At 44.3% G+C, this 23063-nt stretch overlaps 1 pseudogene; it reads right to left on the bottom strand.

Annotated features, from left to right (window-relative positions):
- Positions 1-637: 637 nt before the first annotated feature.
- The window catches only part of LOC146195698 (cytochrome P450 3A24-like), a 79552-nt pseudogene continuing 57126 nt past the window's right edge, over positions 638-23063 (bottom strand).

Here is a 23063-nt window from a genome sequence, read left to right on the forward strand (position 1 = left end):
ATCCTATTTGCAGGGGCACGAATAATTGCAGCGCTAAGACATAAAACTCATTTTTTAGCGAAATTACCCATTTTGTCTTCCGCTTCCATCTCCTTAAATCAGTGAGCTTACCCAGCTCGTATGTGCTCGGCCTGCTTGGCAAGAGAAACACAAAACATTTCGGCGACATTGCCCGGCCTTTGACGCAGTCTAGGATCGAACGCTTAATTCTGAGGCTTTGGGCGTGTATATTCGAACAACACGTTGATGTACGTTTTGACATTAAGCTTCTGGGAGGAACTTTCGCTCAATCGGGCCTTGATAAATCGCTCGTGAGTGAAACAAAGGTACTTGCCGATTTTCGCAGAGCCGACGCCGTGTCAAAATTACTCCCAGGATTAAGAAGACAGTGGACCACTTCCTCCAAATCAGCACTTTATTCATTTTAGACACACAGTTCTAAACCTATTTATTGCAAATATATAGGCAGGTGGAAAAGAAATATAAGAATTTAAGTCCAACATTTTGCCCTACTGCCGCTGTAGAAAAAGGGGCCCACTCCTCAGGAAAGGTCACAACACAAAACAACAACCTTTTGCAGGTATTTCTCCTGCTTAGTTTCTCCTTCTAGCTATGTGCAAAAGAGAGATGCTGAATACAGTATTAGTGCGTAATAATCCTTAGCAAGCATCAGTTATAACATACGCTCCAGCTCATTGAATAGGCTTTATGATATACCAATTGTTTTCACATTGAACTTTTCTCCAGCTTTAACCAAATGCCATTTGGGACAAAGCTGCCGATGAATCCCGATGGCAGCTCGATCTTGCCCTGAAAATTAGGGAAGAATACCATAATCATTCTTCAGAGCCAGAGTTACGCTTGCCGATAGACGAGAAACTATGAACATGAAGTATTTGGACATCATTGCGAACGTGCAGGGTGTCGTCCGAGGTGCTTAAATCAGTTACAGGTCCTGACAGCACATTCTTGCCTGCTAAGTTTCATTTTAGGCTCTATTGTTCTTGCATTTCTTTTAACGCTTCGGCAATCGGTATTTTTATGGATGAATGCTTTAATGTTCCTTGCCTTCACACCGTTGCTACATTCCCACTCATAGTCATCTGAAGGTATGCTGCGTACCAGCCGTTTTTTATAAAAGAGAAATAAAAAAATAGTTCCTCTATTAAGTAGAAGTGAACCTTACCGACGATATTAGCACACAGCAATAGTAGCAAAGGCGCTAAACGTTGCTGAAGAAACAACGGTCAAGATCACGAACCCTAACTTAAATTGTTGTCAACTATGCCAACTTCGGCCGCTGCAAGGCCGAGGTAATTACTAAATATCGGTTCGAGAAGCTGCACTGATATGATGAGGCTTATTCGTAAGCTTGCCTGCTTGTGGGCTTCGATGGTGAAGTAATTCATTTTTAGAATATCTGACGAGGAGTGGTGTGCCATAATTGAATTTAAATGCGAATATCCTTGCTGGGACACCCCTCACCTTGTGGTGCTTCTCATCAACGTGGAATCGAAAATTGGCGAGCAGCTTTGCGATTATGAGCTTCATTTCAAGAAGAGCGAAGTTTTTGCCGAGGCACTCTCGTGGTCCTTTACCGAACGGCTGGAAACTGGCAGGGTGAATGAGGTGTTTGTTTTCTGGGCTGAACCTGCGCAAGACAAATAATGCAGAGAGGAACTTAGAAAATAGACGCGGCTTTCTTATACGCTACCTGTTCCAGACTGATTATGACATACGCGACTGGCGTCGATGAGCGTAATAAGAAAGTAGGGTAAGCACAGCAGTCTCAGGGTACACTACAATCTGATTGAAGAGACGCGGTAGGTCTGAGAGGCGCTGGCCCATTGTTTAACCCCTACCTTGACCACTTATCAGTTCAGTTTAGTCGTTCAGTCGTGTCCGACTCTTCGTGACCCTATTGACCATGTCACGCCACGCTTTCCGGTCTCTCACTATCTTCCTAACATCACATAACTTCATCTGCAGTGCCTCGAGGATGCCATCTAACCATCGCGTTCGCTGCCTACCCCTTCTCCGGCAACCCTCAACCTTTCCAACATCAAATCTTTCTCCAGCGACTCCTCTCTTCTCATCAGATGACCAAAGTAGCTGAGCTTTAACTTTAGAATTTGACCCTCCAATGAGCAGTAAGGGTTTATGGTCGACAATATTGACTGATTTGATCTTCTGGCAGTCCAAGGAACTCTCAAGAGTCTTCCCCAGCACCACAATTCAAACGCGTCAATTCTTCGGCGGTCAGCCTTTTTCACAGTCCGGCTCTCGCATCCATACATCACAACTGGAAAGACCATAGCACGAGTTATACGGATCTTGGTTGGCCGACTAATGTCTCTGCTCTTTACTAGGCGGTCAAGGCTAACCATTGCTCTCTTTCCCAGAAGCAGGCGTCTCCTAATTTCATGGCTGCAGTCTCCTTCCGAGGTAATCTTGGAGCCCAAGAAGAGAAAATCTGTCACTGCTTCCACTTCTTGTCCCTTGATGCTCCAGGACTTGATAGGGCAAGACGCCATGATCTTTGTCTTTTTAATGTTCAGTTTAAGCCCAAACTTCTCACTCTCTTCTTGTACGCGCATCAGAAGTCTCGAGTTCCGCTTCACTTTCTGCAATTAAAGTGGTATCATCCGCATGCCTAAGGTTGTTGATACGTTTTCCAGCAATCTTCACTCCAGCTGAAGACTCGTCCAGACCGGCTTTCCTCATGATGCACTCTGCATATAGGTTAAATAGGCAGGGCGACAGTATGCAGCCTTGCCTCACTCCTTTCTCAATCGGAAACCAATCAGTAAGACCATGCCCAGTTCTGACTGTGGCCTCTTGCCCTTGATACAGGTTCCTGAGGAGACAGATGAGGTGAATTGGAACTCCCATCTCTTGGAGAGCTTGCCACAATCTGCTGTGATCTACACAGTCAAACGCTTTCGCATAATCAATAAAGCAGAAGTAGATGGGTTTCTGGAACTCTCTTGCTTTTTCCATATTCCAGCGAAGGTTGGCAACTTGGTCTCTAGTTCCTCTGCCCTTGCGAAACCCAGCTTGCACGTCCAGAAGCTCCCGATCCACATACTGCTGCAGCCTACCTTGGAGGATTTTCAACATCACCTTGCTAGCATGCGAAATAAGCGCGATCGTGCTGTAGTTGGAACAATCCTTGGCACTCCCTTTCTTTGGAATGGGGATGTAAACTGACCTCCTCCAATCATGTGGCCACTGCAGGGTTGTCCAAATCTTCTGACATAATGTATGCAGAATGTTAACAGCGTCATGGTTGAGGTTTTGAAGCAACTCAGCTGGAATGCTATCAATTCCACTAGCTTTGTTCTTAGCAAGGCTGGCTAAGGCCCATTCAACTTCACTCTTCAGGATGCCCGGCTCAAGATCAGTTATCACAACCGTCTTATGTTGGGTTTGCACATTCGAGTCCTTCTTGTACAGTTCTTCTGAGTATTCCTGCCACCTCTTCTTTATCTCTGCGGCTTCAGTGAGGTCCTTGCCTCGTTTGTCCTTTATCACGCCCATCTTAGCAGAGAAGCTTCCTTTGATATCTTTGATTGTCTTATACAGAGCTCTTGTGTTCCTTAATTGGCTGTTGTCCTCAACTGCTTGGCACTGTATGTTCAGGAAGGCATTCTTATCTCTCCTTGCTATTTTCTGAAAATCCGCATTGAGAACCTTGTATCTTTCTTTTTCCCCCATAACTTTTGCCATCCTCCTTTCCTCAGCTATTTGCAAAGCCTCTTCAGATAACCAGTTTGCTTTCTTGCATTTCTTTTGCTTTGGAACTACCTTAGTAGCAACTTCTTGTATTATATCACGAACATCAGACCACATCTCTTCGGGCTCTTTGTCTTCTAGATCTAATTCTTGAAATCGATTCCTCACTTCCACAGCATATTCTAATGGAACTTGATCCAGATTATACCTGAAAGGCCTTCTAGTTTTCTGCGTTTTCCTCAATCGAAGCTTAATCTTGGCAAGAAAAAGCTGATGATCGGTGCCACAATCGGCCCCAGGCCTTGTTTTTACTGCTTGTATAGCGCTTCTCCATCTCTGCCGGCAAATAACATAATCGATCTGATTCCTGTACAGACCGTCCGGTGAAGTCCATGCGTACAGGCGCCTCTTGTGCTGTTGAAAATGAGTATTCGCTATGGTCAGGTTGTTTTCTTGACAAAACTCTACTAGCCTCTGCCCAGCTTCATTTGGCTCACCAAGACCGAACTTGCCTGTAATTCCGGATATTTCTTCACTCCCTACCTTGGCATTCCAATCTCCTATGAGAAAAACGACGTCTGATGATGGGGTGCGGTCTAAAAGGCATTGTAGGTCCGCATAAAATCTCTCAACGTCAGCTTCTTCAGCAGTAGTGGTCGGTGCATAGACTTGGATAACTGTTATGTTGAAAGGGTGACCTTGGATCCGAAGTGAAATCATTCGGTCGCTTTTGGGGTTGTACCCTAGCACTGCTTTGCCCATTCTTCTGTTTACTATGAGAGCGACCCCATTCCTTCTCTTGGATTCGTGCCCACAATAAAAGACATAATGGTCGCGGGAGTTAAATTCTCCCATTCTGGTTCACTTGAGCTCGCTGATACCCAAGATATCAATGTTCAATCTGTCCATTTCTCGCTTGACAATATCCAGTTTACCTTGCGTCATAGATCTTACATTCCATGTTGCTATGTGATACATCTCCTTGCAACATCGGACTTTCCGGTCGCTTCCCGACACATCCACAACTGAGCGTCTTTTGGCTTTAGCCCAGCCGCTTCATTCGTCCTGGAGCTACTAGGAATCGCCCTTTGTTCATCCCCAGTAACATGTGGGACGCCTTCCAACCTGGCGGGCTCATCTTCCGGCGCCATATCATTAATGGTATTGTGACTGGCCATAGGGTTTTCTTGGCAGGAAATACTGGAGTGGGTTGCCATTACCTTTTCCAGTGAATCACATTTTGTCAGAACTCTCTGCCGTGACCTGTCTATCTTGGGTGGCCCTACACAGCAGAGCTCACGACTTCATCGAGTTTCGCAAGCCCCTCCGCCACGACAAGGAAGTGATCCATGAAGGGGGAACCACTTATACTGGTTTCCTTAATGCGACTATTTGCTTCTTGTGCAATTTCGCAATAATGCTACCAGTTTTATTACCACAATTTAGCACGTGTTGGTCTGAACAGGTGTATATTTAAAGCGCGTTTCTATTTTGTGTCGTTTGAAAAACGTGTAAGCGGATAAAGCCAAAACGCTACCTGGGCATGGTAAACAAAAGGGGGTACTGCGAACAAAAAGACACGGATGGAAAGGAAACACGAGTGTAGACAGTGTCTTTTTGTTCGCAGTACTCCTTTTATCTGCCATGATTGACCGACGAGCACAACAGCGCACGCTACCTATAGCATGAGTGAAGTCATTTTTTCGATAGCCTTTTATAATATGCGCGTTGTAACAGAACTTTCTAATTCCCGTTTTAATTAGCTTTTTAGCTGTGTTTCTACAAAATGCGGTGGTCCTTGCTTTCAAATTATTATAATCAATAATTTTGCTTCAAGGCAAAACATGCTGCTACGTATTGAGGTAAACATTCTCCCAGAACACGGCTTTTTTATGTCAAGGGAGGGAGACTCTCGGCCACCATTGAAGAAAGGTAGAGACTGGCCAGAGTGATGGGATTCTTCTAGAACAAGAGTTTAGGGTAAGTTTCAGTTCACTAGGAAGACCCTGAGTAAGAAACTTCGTCTGGGTAAGGCATTCAGGATATCTGTCCAGATACATATGTCCCTAAAATCGATGAAGCATAGTTTTTGTTTACCTTTCCGGGATAAACTTTTCCGGCTCTGGCCACAGTTCTGGGTCTTTGTGGAGACAAGGAACTGCAGCCATTACACTCACTCCTCGGGGAATCTTTAGGCCGTTGATTTCACAGTCACATTCAGGTTGCCGGCTAACAAACCTGCATTTTGGTTGAAATAGGAACACTAGTAAAGAAGCCCCAAAGTCATGCTTGATGTGCGGATTCCAGCTCTTTATGCTGCGGTCTGATACGTCTTTTCCACAACCTCAACGTGCCCATTAAAATGGTTCTCACTGCATAACACAAAACAAACACACTCGCTGCCGACCAATTATTCGCACATTGCGATCTGAAGATTGGAATCTGGCGGCAGAAATAGCAGCCGCAGTCATAAACCAAGTTTTGGTTTTGCCTGATACTGTTCCTGCTATTAAGGTTCAATCTTCGGCACGTACATGTGTTTTAATTTTGTAATTGAACTGATATATCAGCATGCAATACATGTGCTACTTAAACATGTTTTCAAACATTCGTTTCAGCCGCAATATAAACGAACTGATTTTTTGTATATTGCTTACACCGAAGACGTTGGCCAATTTTGCTTCCAATGTAGATTACTCTGCTGACATTTGTATGTCGCGGTCTGACCTACAAATATACGGACATTGGGTGCATTGGCCAGGCACTAAACGCGCAAGTAATAAACAACATTTAAGGGCCTTATAAAAGATAAATAGTTTATTGACGGTAAGCTTCAGATATTTTCCGCAACGCTGTCTTTCTAAATTGTTAACCACCTAACTAATGGCGGCCTTAAGTACTAGTCCTGCTATCAGCAAATTAAACATTGTGGATTGAATAATTTAGCTAATCTTGGGTGGGGTAGAAACCGCACGAAAATGCCTTTATATCTGCATCCTACTACAAGGCATGGCAGGTTCAGCTATTTCTCTATTTTGATTTTGACGCAAATATTACAGTTATTAACGTAGGTATAAAAAGAGGGAAAACACAAGTTAGGATAAAACAGTTCAATAGTTTAACAACGGCCGTAGAGCGCCATTCCTAAGTAATGCTATAAAGCATTACATTCAGTTGATATGTTACATAAATATAAGGAAAAGCCTTTACAAAACTCACCCCGTTACGCCAGTGTAAAACCTCATACTTTCGTTCAGAACCATGTCGAGGTACGTCATTCCTGTTACGTTCTTTTGTGTAAACATTCCCTGCATAAAAAGGTAATAAACAAGCATAAGCAACGTGACGAACAATAGACTTTGTGGCTACGATATTTCATCTTCTAACGGTTGCTAGGGCTTGCCATGAGGCCTAATAGGCATATATTAGGCGTACCCTTTTTTATGCACGAAATTCTATCAAACAAGGAATGAGATTAGAAAAAGTATTGTGTTCAAAATTGAGATGACCTAAGTTGCAACCGGCATTATATAAAGCCTGTCGCGAACTAAACACCCCCAAAGAAGAGCTACGTGCAACTTCTTATGCGTTCAGAATATGTTGTGGGTACAGATTATGATTGAAAATTAATATTACATCATCGTGCAAGCCACCTTATTACTTTTTAACCCTGACAGATGCGCAGTATGATCTTCGGAGATGCGTAGGAACTGCTTAACTGTTTACGCGGTGGTGGCGTTTGTGTTTTGCCGGCAGTTTGAGCGAATGCGGACGTTATGTCATGTCACGAAGATATCAGCTTTCCTATAAACAAGTTTTATGCTTTCTCGCTTGACGCCCCATAACATTTGGTAGAGGCGCTGGGTAATTTATCTACCCTCATCCTAGCCCGGAGAGTCGTCGCCTTGCGTCTTCTTGCGCCTTTGGTAGAAGGTCTAGGAAGCATCTATTGGCTGGTCTTCAGCCTGCCGGACCCGACGTGACCTCGCCCCCTGCCCCGACCATAAGACACGACGAGAGCCGAACACCGTATGAACCACTGACCTAATGGGCCGACCAAAGACCCTACTGACCAAGGACCGCAAGACTCGAGAAGCCACAACACTCGAAAACATCGCCCTTGTTCAAGCCATGCGGTCAGCGCCTGGGCCTCCATTATCGGGCCTTGGCGGCCTGTGGCCTAAAGGTGTCCACGTCCGTAATTCTCACTCAAAATCAAGTGCGTATTTTTACCACCAGCTTTGATTAATTCATAGCCCAATAAGGCAGGGCTACGGTGACCCCTTTTCGAGAGAACGAGTTGTATAATGCTTGCTCTTAGAAATTTACTGCTAATTTTCATGCCCTCCTACTAAGGTTTCGCTACTACTGAGCAGTAGGGCCAATGGTGGTAAGTTTATAACGTTTGTACAAAATGTGGTACCTGATAAGCAAATTGGAAACGAGAACGCAAGCTCATAGGTTTGGGAAGTTTTGAATGCTGTGGCTCAGGCCTGCCACAGAAGTGTATTGCATAACACAGTAGCGCGAAACTTTGTTCTGGTTGTCGTTGCTGGAAAATCCAGCCGGCCACGGATTAATGGCTTTTGTTACGGACGTGAACAGCAGTGACACTATTCTTGAGAGCGAGATGCGCCCCAGTTTTCATGAATAATCACCACCACATTTGGCTGCTTTTATATTGGTCTATGTCTTTCGTTTCTTATCTGAAGATATACTTTCCAGCATTAAAATATGAGTAACAATGAGCGGCTGGCGTTCTGTATTTCGACGACTGCCGAGCACGTTTACTCCTACTACCGCCGATGCTTGTGTGAGCAAGGTCAGCCCGAGAAAGTTTCCTATAAAAACACCCCTGTGTTGTTTTGGTTACCGGACTGGCATCACGGCCAAGCGACATGTGGGAGATAGTGCTGAACCAAGTCAACGTTGCGTGCCCTTGAAGATGGATGTCTCAGAACAAAAAGGGTCCCTTGCTTTCGTGAGCCCTCCACCTTCAAACGCTTACAGATGCATACGCGGAAGACAGCTTTGTTCGACTGTGCGGCACAATTCGACACAATCAACAACATAGAAAAGTTGAGCCAAATTCAATTCTCCGTTCAGACATAGGCTTCTAAAATGAAAATAATGAGCATTTGTTTTGAAAGGTCGACCGATTTAAGAAGGGCATTTTGAGGGTCTTTACGAGCAACTTCAGGCAAGAAATTAGTCAGACCTCCTAACAGTCAAGATTTAAAGCCCGTAATGAATCTCTCTTCGCATAGTTCGAAGATATGGCACTTCTCTTGTGCCGCAATGATACATGCATGGCCAGGGAAAGGCCGCGAACTTGGCTACACCGGGATGAAAAGAGCAGCTTTCTGCATACGCTAGTCGCCCAAAATATTGGCGGAGTTCACGAATGAAGCAGAACTCATCTAGATGACCATTGACTCCCGGATCCTCGAGAATAACCGATGACCTCAAGTACTTTCCACGAGTTACTCGATTGCACACCTACAAGCGGGCATCTACAGTCGTCCTAATAGCCCAACGTGGCAGTCTAATTGACGTTGTCTGCTCAGAACAGCATACCCGTTATCGTCGTGACAGCCTACTACAGCTGAAGTCAGGCGATGACTTATGCCATCGCCGCAGTCCTGGGGTCCAAAACCAAACCCTACGTCCTTTTCGACGCTAACAAGCTCTTTCTAAATTTCACATCTCGATCTGCGTCCATCCACCCCACGCGTGACGTCTCATCCTCAGCCAGTACGACGCCTGGAAAATTTTTGACAACCTCCCACTATGCTTCCACTGCGGTGGAGCCGGACACAATCTTCGTCCCTCTCCGTACAAGGGCAGCTGCATTGCGCTGGTTCAATGTCGACGGCCTACGATTCCTCCGCTAGGGACAAGAAGAAATCGATAACTATCTGTGCATCCAAGAATAGTCTAGTCAAGCCGTCTGTACAACTCCTCATTTAAGTTCAGTGACCACGTTAAATCGCCAGGCATAAGCTACGCTGCGAGGCCTTGAGGAAGGCCCCCTAGTGCCTGTAGGAGAAACTGAATAAAGCAACCTTGGGAGGCAATGTTGCTTCACAGTGAAACAACAAACCTCCTCCCTCACCGACGCCGATTAAGGAGGCCGAAATGATGACACCGACGCTGCAGTAAAAAAGACAGCTTCGACGATGACATTACCAGATTTCTTAATGAAATCTTCCGTCCAGCGAAATCATCCACCAGCTGAGGTCTGCATAGGAAGGCACACAATGTAATGCGACGAGACGAAGAACCTACCTCGATGTGGCTGTTGGTGGTCGCACCGTTAGTCATATGACGGACGTGCGCAGACTGTACATTCATCAATGGATTCTCCGCTCAATTCTTCCCACCGTGGTGATGCAGTGGTTAACGCCTTCTACTGCTGTGTACTAAGATGAGGGATCGAATCCCGTCGCAGCAGCCGCTTTTCGATGAAGGCGAAAAGTAACGGGCCCGTGTGCTTTGCGATATCAGCGCACATTAATAAACCGATATGGTGGAAATTTCAGAAACTTCCACTACGGCGTCTCTCATAGCCTGAGTAACATTAAGACATAAAATTCACCGACCAAACAATCTGCGCTCAGCTGAGGAGGTAGAAAATTCTGGAGCCCCTGGATATCCCTCGGGTAACAGATAAATTTATGCGACTGCATGCTGAAACAAAAGGGATAAATCCACATCACGACAGCATTGTGAGTGGACAAAAAAAACAACAACAAAACATTTAGCCGCAATGACATGCACTGCCTAGTGAGCTTCTATAACGTTTGAGTGACTTATTTATCTATTTTAATACTGTCAGAGACCTTGTATTTTTGAAATGTGAAGTACTGAAACAACCACCTTCTTTGCGATGTCAATGCCCGTTAAAGTACATAGGCTGATTTCATTCCGAAATTTTCTACTATGGTTTGACTACGGTGTGCCTACTAGAACATTTATGGACTCGGGGCTAAGCGCACAAAGGACTGCTCAGAGTATTACAGCTGGCCTTGTCGTACACAAGGCAGCATTGATTATATGGCGCGTGGAAAGATTTACTGTTAAGACAGTCAGAAAAACGCGAGAAAAGCGGTACTCTAGATCAGCTTTTTGAGCAATTTGTTTATTTTTATCTTTTTTCTTTCTGCAGCTGTTGAGGTATCCCTTAGTGCTCTCCAGCGTCCTTGCGATACACAAGAGAAATTATGAAGTCGAGCTCATGAGCTTGGCTTAGAATAGTGGTTTGGGCGTTTGGATGGCCATCGGAGGGATGGAAGTTCGACTATCGGTGGATTTCCTTAAGTGTAAGAATCTCTAGACATTTCTGTCGACAGGCTCTGTCCACACCCCTCATTTACCAAGAAATCTCACTATAATAACAATTACCAGAAACACCGGAGCCACAAAACTGTAAGGTTATATAGTCTCTCGGGGCGTCCTTTGCAGTAGAACGCACGCCTCCAAGAGTTGAACGTGAACCTAATCCGCAGACCACGACAATAGATCAGAAAACGCTGACCTACTACAAGAAGAAACCTTGAGGGTGTATGGGGACTGGCCAGCCCGCGGACACCTACGTTACAACGACAATCTGTGTCGCATTACACGAAGATATTAATGCTCTTAGCTTGCGACAATAGTGCGATGTTAATTGAGTGCATTCCACGATGGTCAGCGATGTAAAAAACACCTGTCAGACGAGGGTGATCATTGCATCCTGTACACGTGCTACGGATCCCGTTTCGCCAAATCAACATAGTTGCGCTCGGCAGTTTACATGCTGCCTGTTCAAGCAACGGCCTCTCTTTATACAAATACCACGAGGTTTTTGAGTTTGCTGAAAATGTGGTGCACGAGGTGATGACATGGACAGATTTCCTTTCAGAGCCAATGCAAAATTTTTAATTAATTTCTTCGTTTAACCCCTGTAAAGCTTAAATTACAGGTTCAGTTAGTTTCCAGCTCTCTGAGAGCCCAGTGGGGAGTCTTAACTTCATTTTTTTTTTCAATATAAACGTGCGGAACAGTTAGCTCGAAAATATTTGACATGCGCACCTAGTGAGCATAAAAATTATAGATGTTCTTTGCTGAGTACGTTGGCTACAGGTTGGGCGAAGGGTGAAACATATGGCTGGCCCAACCGATGCTTCCTGAAGAACGTGTCTGAAGCGTCCCTTCAATTTCAATGGGCTCATTAATGGCCGTGACCATCTGTTTCATCTAAGTAAGTGGCCATCAGTTTCGGTTTCAAAATATAGAAGCGTGTTGTGCCCGGTGTGTGGCTGGTTTGACCATACCGTTGGTATCGTTCGGCTGCGGCCTGAACAGAATCGGTTTGGCGGTTTACAAATTGCACACGTCACAGACGTCCTATATTCCAGGAAGGGCTTTAAATGGCTAGAAATGCCTCAAAATATCTATCTACCATGCATGGTGGTGGATGCGTTGTAATTTTGCAAATTATATAAAACAGCTACTATGGACAAGCGCTTAAAAAGAGGAGATAATCCTTGAGATGGGCAAAATTATTGAAGGAAGTTCGGGATTACCCGGCCTCTGAAGTTCAGCTAGGAGGTCCATGGAAAAGAATTGGGGTGCATGGCACGAAATTGATGGAAGCTGGGGACGTTGCGGCAGGTATGTGGATTACATTGAGAGGGCGCACGGTCGGCCCTCAGGGCGTATATTATGTCCTTCGAAGTCTGCAATGCTAGTGCCCGTATAGTTCAGCCTTGCGGCGGAACATTGTGCGAGGTGTTTATATTGGTAAAGAGCACATCTCGGAGAGAAGCCTACGGAGTACGTTTCGTCTCATTTTTCTGACTAGCTTCTGAACTTACCTCCTTTTAAATAGAAACTCTGCACATATCAAATATAGTCATACGCCCACTCTTCCCTATTTTCGCGGTAAACACAGCTCACGGGGTACCTGTGAGATGTATACTAATGCAGCGACGCTACAAGTAATACGTCAGGAGGCACTGATCGAGTTTCTCCGCTTAACAAAGAAGCTTGCAAGCAAGCACGAGCGTTGATAAGTGAGAAACAGGGCGAGCGACTTGTGAAAGTGTTCTTGACATATTTGTGCACGGAGTGGGTCACAATTTCTCACTGCGTACGTTGCAGCTCTCCCCCCCCCCCCCCTCTCTCATTTGTTTTGTACTTTGTACGCGTCGGCGAAGTTTGCGCTTCAGCTTTATTTCATGTTCATAAATTAGAAGCGAGAAATCCCCACCTTGCCAAATTTGTGGTCAAGAAAACCGCTGGCTCGTGATCTTAATTTTGTCTGTCTTGGTGCCACACGAGAGTAAGACAGAGGTGATTTGATGGAAGGAAACAGGGTTTACTGGGTCAGCTCTCTTATGCACTTGACTGAAGCCACCCCCATAGAGGTACAGGGCATCTCGCTCGTGCCCGATGGCCAAGGTTGAACGGTGCCTACAGGTATGACAGGCACTGAGTAAAAATAGCACGAGATCCTTTTCAAATCCTACCATCTCGAAAATCGCTTCGATAGAAGTGTATTATGCAAACCACAGAATAGCTTGACGCAGTGTTTGGCTGCCAGTTTCTTATTAGGAGGTTCTTGAGAGATTTTCTCGGGCATTTAGGTCGGCAGGAACTTCATGAAATGAAAGGCCCCGGGCTTCTTGTTTCGCTGATTGGATATCGGAAACGGAACACAACAGTCACGCCTTTAATTCGGTCGCTACTCTCCCCAGCAAGTGCAGTCACGGACGCGCCAATAGTTCAGTTGCTACGCTAAACACACCAGAGAAACAATACAAAAAACAGCGTACCACAAATCTTACTTTTTGCTGCAAGAACAGTCAAAACAATATTCTGTGCCACCGTCGTGACGTCTGCTAGAGGGTCACCTGATAGCGCCGCCGCCCGGCGGACGTGCTCTCTACGGCGGACCGAGAAAACACTGATGCTACAGGCATCTTCTTCAGAAGACATTGGTTCAGCGTGGATAGGAGAACATTGGTTCATTTTGGTATAGGTGGCAGCTTAAAATGTTCAGCCTTGATGCTCTTCCACACGACTCAACCATTCCGGAGAACGCGTTTCAGTGGCAGTGAGATTTTTTTTAGCGTGTTATTAGCGAAGAATATGGCAATTATCTTCATCTTGCTTGTATTAGCAGCCCAATAGATTGTGTGTGGAATTTTGGGGGACGCTGCAGTTAGCAACCCGAGATGAATTCCTATCACCCATGGCTCTTTAACCTGCACTAACATCAGGCAGAAGATGGAGGTTTTTTATTTCGCCTCCACGGATACGCGGCCACTTCGGCCGTATAAACCCGGCGCCCTATCTTAGCAGCCGAGCCCACTAAACACTGAGCCACTGATGCTGGCCTACTTCAGTGGTAATGCGCTGGTATAATTTGATACGGTGATTGGGACCTGTTCCAGGATGAAAGGTAAAGTTATTTGCTTGCTCACGTCTTTCTTGAGAACGCTACGGATTTCCTCTTGTAGCTTGTCTTGAACCTCCGGGCGCTGCGCAACCAGGTACAGAGTCAGACTCACAGCGTTGGGACCAGCTTCAGTGCTGAATAGAAATTAATGATGGTAAAGAATAAATTCCCGCTCGAATGTTATTTTTTCTCTGATGGATGCTAAATACTGAGAATTTGCTAAAGTACGAAACACACAATTCATACGATAAGATCAACTGCGGGTCACATGAAGCGGGATGACTATATGTGGTGTTTTTTTTTTTATTATTGACTTGCAACAAGGCATCTATTGGTACATCGGCAAGCGTGTTAATTGCCTCCATACAGGGTAAAATGCTTTATCGTCACAAAATTACGCAATCAACTAGATAGCATTCCAACGAAGACACTAAATGGCAGCCAATCTTGCGGCCGTATATTTCCTTCTAAGTATGGCTTCTCCGTAGATGGGGCAAGTTTTTAAGAGCGTCGTGCAACTTTGTTGTCAATCTTGCCATAAAAATGATAATGGGCGGCGCGAAGAGAAGGAGATAATTGTAATGGAAAAACATCACGCTTCCTTATTCCGCATATGTGAGGAGATTTGTGTATTCTCTTAGAAGTTCGTCATAGGTTTCAGGCATTATAAATACAGCCGCTCGAATTAAATGTTGCGGAAGGACTTTCTTGAATCAAATTATAACTGCAAATTTGCATGTCGATTCTTGAAAGGTATAATTCTTAGAAATATTTTTTTTTGCGAATAGCTGCCGCGTTTCTTAAGGTAGCTCTGAAGAAGTTCTGATGTGCGACTAGAAGTTCGTGAAAGGTGATGAAACTTTAAGTGACGAGGATTTAGCTGCCACTTCGTCCGCTGTAAGGCTTTGCAGCGCCACTGTCGTATGGGCTACTACTAGGTTGTGATAATATGTAAAATAAATTTGAATCACGCGAATATTTGCGCAAAATACAATATGACGAAAATATATACACATCAATACGTGTCGCTGCAGTGTCAGCTGCCTTGTCTAAAGCGCGCGTATAAGCTTACCCAGCAATTAGGTAGAAGGCAGCATTCGCCATCATCTCATCCATGTCTAGCGTGAGCATCGTCTTCCCATCGAACGCTGTGATAGGAAGAAGTTATATATGTTGTCATTTAGCTTCCCGTTAACAAATTGCGACAGGTAATGCAAATCGCTGGTTTGCCACACTGGCTGATTTTGGCTCATCAACTTTCCTGGAGGCTTTGAAAAAGTAATGATGGAGCAATATTTGATTTAAACCCTTTAGACGGTCACAATATTTGCATTGAGAAAATCGGCTACCAAAATTCGTGGCAATCACTCGCCTCGTCACGTACTTGTCAATAGTGCCATCAAAAAGTAATAACAAATGCACAAACGGCCTCCTTACCGTGTCCTTCACGCGTCGAAAGCAGACCCGTATTCTCCTTGTTCAACAAAAGCTGCAAAACGTCCACTCTCTGTCGCTGTAAAATAAATAGTAGCTCCTAAAGTAATGTAAAGAGTAACGTGACGGCTAATGATGCTTTGCTGTTCTAATTAATCTTAGTCCTTATTATTGTAGTCTTAATTTAAAAGTAATTGATTGAGCAAAAGCGCAGCGTACACAGCCATTACGAAGCCATCAATTGATTGGTCGCTAGCGAGAATTCCGGACAATTGTCTAGCTTCTTTGTTTTATAACGGGACATGCAACAGACGAACTGCTGCATTTCTCTCTTAAAAATAAGAAGAATGCCCAGTGGCAGCGATGGGGAATAGTTAGACCACTTTTTGATGGCGTGGTTTCTATGACCGTCTAAATGCTTTGGCGCATATACAGAATTGAGAGGGTAATGGTGCTCTAAACATGTCGCAACTTTGTTTTGTTTCTACACGAGCAGCATTAAAAAATGGGAAGCCCGGTCATTTTTTTTTTTTTGAGCCTCTGGAAAGCGCATTACCACTGTTGACTCAGATCTTGGTTATTATTAACTGATATCAAAAGTGCTTTCATTTTTCTTGGATGCAGTGGAGAAAAAATTAGGCGAGGGATCAAGGTGCTGTAATCATCGGCGAGTAAGCGACCGCTTTATGACCATCTCAGTCTTATTTTTACCGTTTGTTAAACAAAATGGGATTTTCTTTATAGAAGCAGTATAGGTTACAATTTTGAGCAGCGCTTTGAAATTTTGGAATGAGGCTGGAGACAGCAAAGATAACACGTCAACATACCAAAAAAGAAAAAAACAAATAAGAAAACCGTTTTTTTCTGGTATGTTGACGTGCTGTTATCTGTGCTGCCTCCCCAGCCTCATTCCAAAATACAAATACCAAAACCACCTGTCCACTTTCACTCCCACCTTCCTCTTTCCCTTACGGCGCGGTTAAGGTGTCCACAGAGCAAGTGTGACAGATACTGCGCCTTTCCCTTCCTGTTAACAAATTAAAAAAATACCAAAACCGTGGTTATGAAGCTAATGCAATGTTCAGCACTTCAGAAATACAAATTGGTCATAGAAATTCAAAAATAGTTTCGTACTTTCATGTTTCCTGTAAAACGTAATTGTCACACAAGATGAAAATCTAACGTCGTTCTTACGTCACAGTAGGGCGATGCCAATCACAAAGGTATAGATATACTTTATAAGTTCATATATAGAAGTCTGTTAGTGTTAAAGTGCCACATCTGGATGAAAACATGTCGAGTATCAGAATATCCAGTGCCTGCAACAGAAGCGGCAGCCAACAACCGCTGACCCCAAGGGAAGCATCGGGAATATTTTTTGATGATCAACAAGGTGAAGCGTTAATGTAACCATGCAGGTAACGCCGCAGTTGGCATACAAACCTAAAACCTTTCTTTCTTCGAACATTTATTCGCCGACTGCAATATTATACCCGCTTTTGTCCGGATAAAAGATGTGGTTCTGACTGAACAGCTTAGTACCATCCTAGGCAATAGAGCAGGAATGGACAGTAGTAGTTTCGATAAAAGGTTTGCTGCTCCCTCTTTTCGTTTGTCTCAAGCATGGAAGCTGGCACGACAGGCCAAATCGAGTGTAAACGCATTTGGGAATTACGGTACCAACGTAGCAGTGGTCAGCGTACCATCTCCTTTGCTTTTCTCTCGCTCACGACAGGCTCGAGGATAGTCGCGGCGATCTTGAAGAAAGGAGTCACCATCCTCGACGTCAGCCAGGAAACCAGGAACCACAGGTGGTACAATTCCGGAAAACAGACTGGAATAACGGTTTGTCACTGTACTTGAGGAATGTTATTGCAAAGCTATTATGAACATGAATCGCTAGTGATAGCTACGTGAGATGTAAGTAACTCACCCGGATTAAAGTTGCACTTAAAGTAAAAGATGTGTCAATATTGCATAGAGGTTGACATCGTTGTAGGCTATGTTGTGACATTGTTGTAGTGTTAAGCTTGCCTAATGGATAGCGACGTTTAATGATATTGTCCAGAATAGAGGCACATACCGACGACCTGGTGAATGTGCCTCGCTATGCAAACATTGACTTAAAATAGCAAATAAAGCACCGTCTCATGAAGCACAGGAGAAGCTTATTGCCTCCAATGCTCCACACGTCGCCATTCAAGCTAAATTATAGGGACCATATGTATATACAAAAGTGTAAAATTCATGGGTTAGTATCCGCAAGGAACACAGCGATTATGGAACAAGGAAGATAAAACATCCCATTGAGGCTCCCGGCTTCTGTATCGAAGTAATTATGAGGTGACTTTCTCCTGGAAGCCTGACTGGGTCATACTGCTTTGCTTTTAAGCGTACATTATTCCAGATTACTATGCTTTTCCATGCTTTCAGTTTCTCGATCGTTATGCTGGTGCCTCCGCAGAGCGGGATACGGGCATTTTCTCGTTACGTTTATTATTAAGTTTTGATCTAGCGCCCCTCTGCCAACGCACTTACCAGACTATAACCAGGTTTTCTAGTATATAATGCAAAAACTTTCTCGATAGTTCAAAATACGCGAAAATCATTGAAATTTTCCGCCACGCCGCGCCCTCGCAGATACTCCTCTGCCCCTTCTCCTAATCGACGCTTTTTACAACGGTGATTGCTTCCTCGGATCATCTTCCATGAAAAGCGCGCAAAAATTTCGCTTTCCTCGTGGTTTCTTTTCGTCATTTAAGGTTCAACCGCCATTGTAGCATTGAGCTTCCTAGCGTCAGGCGCTTGCATTTCGCACTATTGGCGCTTTTTAGTTCTGTGTTATAGCGGTGTGCAGCGCATTTCCGTGCAGAAACTGATTTTTAGCTATTCGTCACGGAACGAAGGCCATTATTGCAAGTAAAAAGTGGATAAACAATATTGGCCAGAAGCACTTTGCGCTGAAGAAGCGTAGGTGCTGCGCATTCATTCTAAGCGACTATGCTTGCAAGCTGATCTCGAATCTGGCAATTTAATTTAATTCACTGATCACTGCGTGTCGTTTCGGAAGTTGTCGTTTTTATATTACGCTCTCGGGTAAAATGTGTTATGATCCTGCCTGCAATGACCATACCATAGCCGCTTTAATTTCTGAGTCTCGGTTTGTCTTATCAACGATAAAACTGGCACCAAAGGAGTTAATTATTACATTTGTATGCTCACCTCTCAGGAAAGCGCACATAGAACTTGTCCCCCAAAAGTGTCTGTCCGCTTCCTAAATATTTCTGCCTCTGGACCCTCGAAATTCGACTTTGTCAAAAAATAACCAAAATTGGCGTCGAAGCGAATATGACCTTGGCCAATTCAGAGGCCTCAAAATTTTGGTGGTGCACTTTCAAAGTTGAGCTCTCTGTATACCCTAAAAATTTCAACTTCTACGAATTGGAACACAACTAGTGTCCAATCTAAATTGGGTATGTTCAATTCCGCGGGGACCTCCAAATTTATATGAAACACACCCAAAATGAGGTCGCCTCGATACCTAATATTTGTCTTCGTCCCTTCAGGGCCCATTTATTGCTAGACTTAATTTCAATATGGCCAACAGACTGCTGCATTCCGAATGCAAGTATGCTACAAATGGACACGAATATTTGTCAAAATTGGGCGAACTGAGGTTTTAGTTACCCACGAATAAAAGTTAGAAACTTCACCTTCCCCCCCCCCCCCTCCTTGCCTCCCTAAATGTTGAAGTCTCTACTGAGTTAGCCATACTCAAATCAAATTAGGTTCGACAAATTTTGGTCAAAGTGGAACGAAGTAAAATTTTCGAGTTCCAAAAAACCAAATTCAGCTAACTTAAGCTTGGTAGGCACTGCTAAATTTACCATACTCAAATTAGGTTTGACACCAAATTTCGTCAAATTTGAACGAAGTCAGATTTCATGGGTGGGGCGAGGGGTTAGGGGGGCAAATGTTCGTATGGACAAAGTTTGGTGATGCGGGCAGGTACTTTTCGTGGACGGCTGGAAATCGGAGCCCTCATAGCCCTTATCTTAGCCTTTGACACGACGCAACCTTAAAGTCGCCGACAGGGGAGCTGAAAGAACTCGATGCTTGATTGAAAAAAAATTCTATTCGTTTTACTAGGACTAGGACTACAATTACTGTTACTAGCAACTACCACGTTTCTGGAACTCTACTTGCGAATAAATTCTTAAGCACTGCTTGCGCGAAAACGTAGCTCTTGATGAAATCTATCGTTTACTGACGCTCACAAATTCTCAAGAAAATTGAAATACAATGCACAAAAGAATAGTAATTTTCTAATGACTACTCTGCTGTGTTCAGAAAAACGATATAAATATTTCAAAAACGATCATATTTGTATGCCGCAAGCAGTTTTCTTTATGCCGGAAGCACTTGCAGTTGGAACTGTCATTGTCCACACTAGACGGGGATTAATGTTGCTCATGGACACAGTCAAGCATGTCGCATGTCGCATAATTTCTGATGTTTTTATTCAGTATAAGTGTTGTAAAGGAGCAAACATAAGAACGCGCATTTGTGCCAGCCAAGAGACTCGGCCGGCAAGCGTGGAATTGCTTTCAAAGAGTGCCGTGCGCCGCGCGCCCAGCCGGTGGGCGAGGATATTCGAAACCAAAAACGGCAAACAGGAGGAGAGTGTCCGTACTTTCATATTACCGCAGGACATTAACGTTGGTCAGCTACTGGCACCATGTATGTATGCTGCGTTGATAAAATTGCATGGTAGGAATTGCCGCCAAAGGACGGAATGTTGAATGACAGAATGTCGGCGCTGCGTGACGCGATGTTGACACACCTGCCAGAGAAGCAAGGCGCTTTTAGGAATTTCAACGCACACTCGGAGTATAACTTTAAATCTGTCTGAAACGTAGTAATACGGCGCACGTGGAGGAGTCCAAATGTAAGCTGTATACTTTCTATTATTATTGTTTTCTTATTTTTATACTATATTCTGCAATATATTCAAACGCACGCTGAAATGAACTCGGCCGGTGAGCTTGCGATGCCTTCAAAGAGTGCCACGCGCCACGCGCCCAGGCGTAGGTCCAGGATATTCGAGAAGGAAAATGCATTGGGGCTATAAAGAAACTATTCAGCACATTTCACCTTCGTAAGGACACAGGTTTATTCTGAAGGGCTGAGGAAAAACAGCGACCTGAGACCCAACATGGGACTCAGGAATCTAGAGCATCGATCTGCTCGTTATAAGATGCCTGCCGCGTCGGCAATAAAAGTTCTGTCGATCCGTTGCCTAGTCGTTCCCCTTAAGCGTATAGTATTCAGCGCAATCTTTTAAAAGTTGCTCGCAACCTAAGCAACGTTACGTTGCCTCCGAGAGTATCTACACAAAATCACCCGTCTCGGAGGAAATAAGCGAGCGAGTAGCTGCGGTTGCTGGCAGACGACACCCGATTAGGATTGTGAACAATGTATATTGCCCGTGGTTATAGCTCGCAGAAGAAAACAGTTCCGTGTTTACATTACTATGAAATACGTATCGTGTTGAGATGTGAATAAAATGTCAAAATGCACCGTTTTCTTCATTGAAACCGCTTCAGATCTCAACTTGCAAGGGTTGAACAGACGTATATTGTGCGGCAGTTCCGCTCATTGAGTGCAGACAACTGGTGTTGGATTAGCAAGTGTGCGCGTCAGCCGAAACCTCCGAGCTGTTAAAGGCGTTTTTGCGTTGTGCGTAAAACATTGTGCGCAAAACAAGCTATAAATGCTCACTTTTGAGACCACGACGCGGAATCAACGATTGCGGCTTGCATATAAAACGATGTGTGCTTTCACTGGGTTTACTGCACACACGCAAAAAACCTGAGCTAATTACACAAAACTCGGAAGTAGCGGAGTATAGAATGTATTTGATATACTGATGACAATCAGACGTTAGTCTTACACCCGTCGAAATGACAATGTAATACCTTAAAGCAGAACGAAAGCGTATACGCTGGTGCCGTGACCCACCTCCCTACTGCCACCACCACCAAATGCAGAAGGCATGATGGGGACGGGGATAGAATCAGTGGAAAATTTCAGAGTACCGTATTACCTTTCCGCATGCCGCCGGCCCGCCTACTTGTTGATGCGGGTCACGTGGCTTCGCGTTGTCATATGCCTTCTGAACGTGCGCTCAGAATACGTGTCTGTGCGGGAGTTTCTTATTTTTTCGATTCTTCGTCGAAGTAGAAGGAATTGTTTGGATACTCACAGACAATGGCAATAAGTCTGGCTGCTGTTTTCCATATGGTGTAGCAACAATGAATGAATCGGGAAAGGCGTTTTTCTGCATACCGGAAAAAAATGATCTACAACGATGATCACTCTTGGTTTACAGAATCGGCCGGGAAAATTCGTGCTATCAAAAATAACGCTTCTGTGTGGGATACAATGGTTCACTAGTTTTACACTTTATTTGCTTAGCCGTAAACGAGCACAGGATCACACGCACATACTCACAGTGTGCGTCATCGGAACAGGTGTTCACATTCCAAAGCAGTGTGCCGCTAGAGCGCAGAAATATGCCGCGTCCGTTTTGATTGTGCAAATTCGCAAAAGCTACCGTCCCCTCAAGTGACGTATCTTGCATGCTGGTTAGAGATACGTATCATTTCATTTGAGCCTAAATGCACATACTCTGCTCTTGGATGTGATTGATCGTATGCTCATGCGCAGATCGATGGGCTCCTGCATCTCCTCCTTATTGGGTTTTTATTGTTAATATGAATGCACTTGAAATGTATCTGCACAAATGTTTTAAGAATTTACTTGCAATTAAATACCATAGGGGCTCCCAGCAGACTTGTCCAGATTAATATATAATGTAACGCCAACTATACTATCTGGCGCAATAGATTTTATGTGTTTGTAAAATAGTAACATTTGGTCTGTGTGTGTCCTACTGATTTTCTGACGCCAGATAATCAGTGCGGTTTTAGTAAATGGCGGCGCAAGGAAGATGGCGAAGGAATTACATCAGTGGTATCCCCTAGCGAACGAAAAGTGCAATATCTTGGAAAACATGTAAATCAAGATGATATAGGAAACAATAATTTATTTTTCTCGATGAAAATTGGCGAGATCAGCGCGTTACCGTTACTTTCCTTTTACTTTAAAGGCACATAGTTTACCGCGGCTGCTTATCGCGGTCGTCTACCGCTACCGCGTGCTGCCAGCATAGCATGCGCTGATTTTCCCCTGCGTGCCAAGTCCGCTGGCAAATAATATGAACATGGCGCCATCAGTCGTCATGAGATTGATCTGCGCATGCGCATTGATTCTCGCGCTATACGATAGGCGGTCAGCGGTAGCTCTAAACTAAATGTTTATAATAACGGCACTGCATAGGATTGAGGCCGGTAAAAATGTGTTTCGACAATGCAGCCCACTCGGCGTT

The sequence above is a fragment of the Amblyomma maculatum genome, chromosome 3 (genome assembly GCF_055883805.1).
Source record: "Amblyomma maculatum isolate TAMU_Amacu chromosome 3, ASM5588380v1, whole genome shotgun sequence".
Classification (NCBI taxonomy): domain Eukaryota; kingdom Metazoa; phylum Arthropoda; class Arachnida; order Ixodida; family Ixodidae; genus Amblyomma; species Amblyomma maculatum.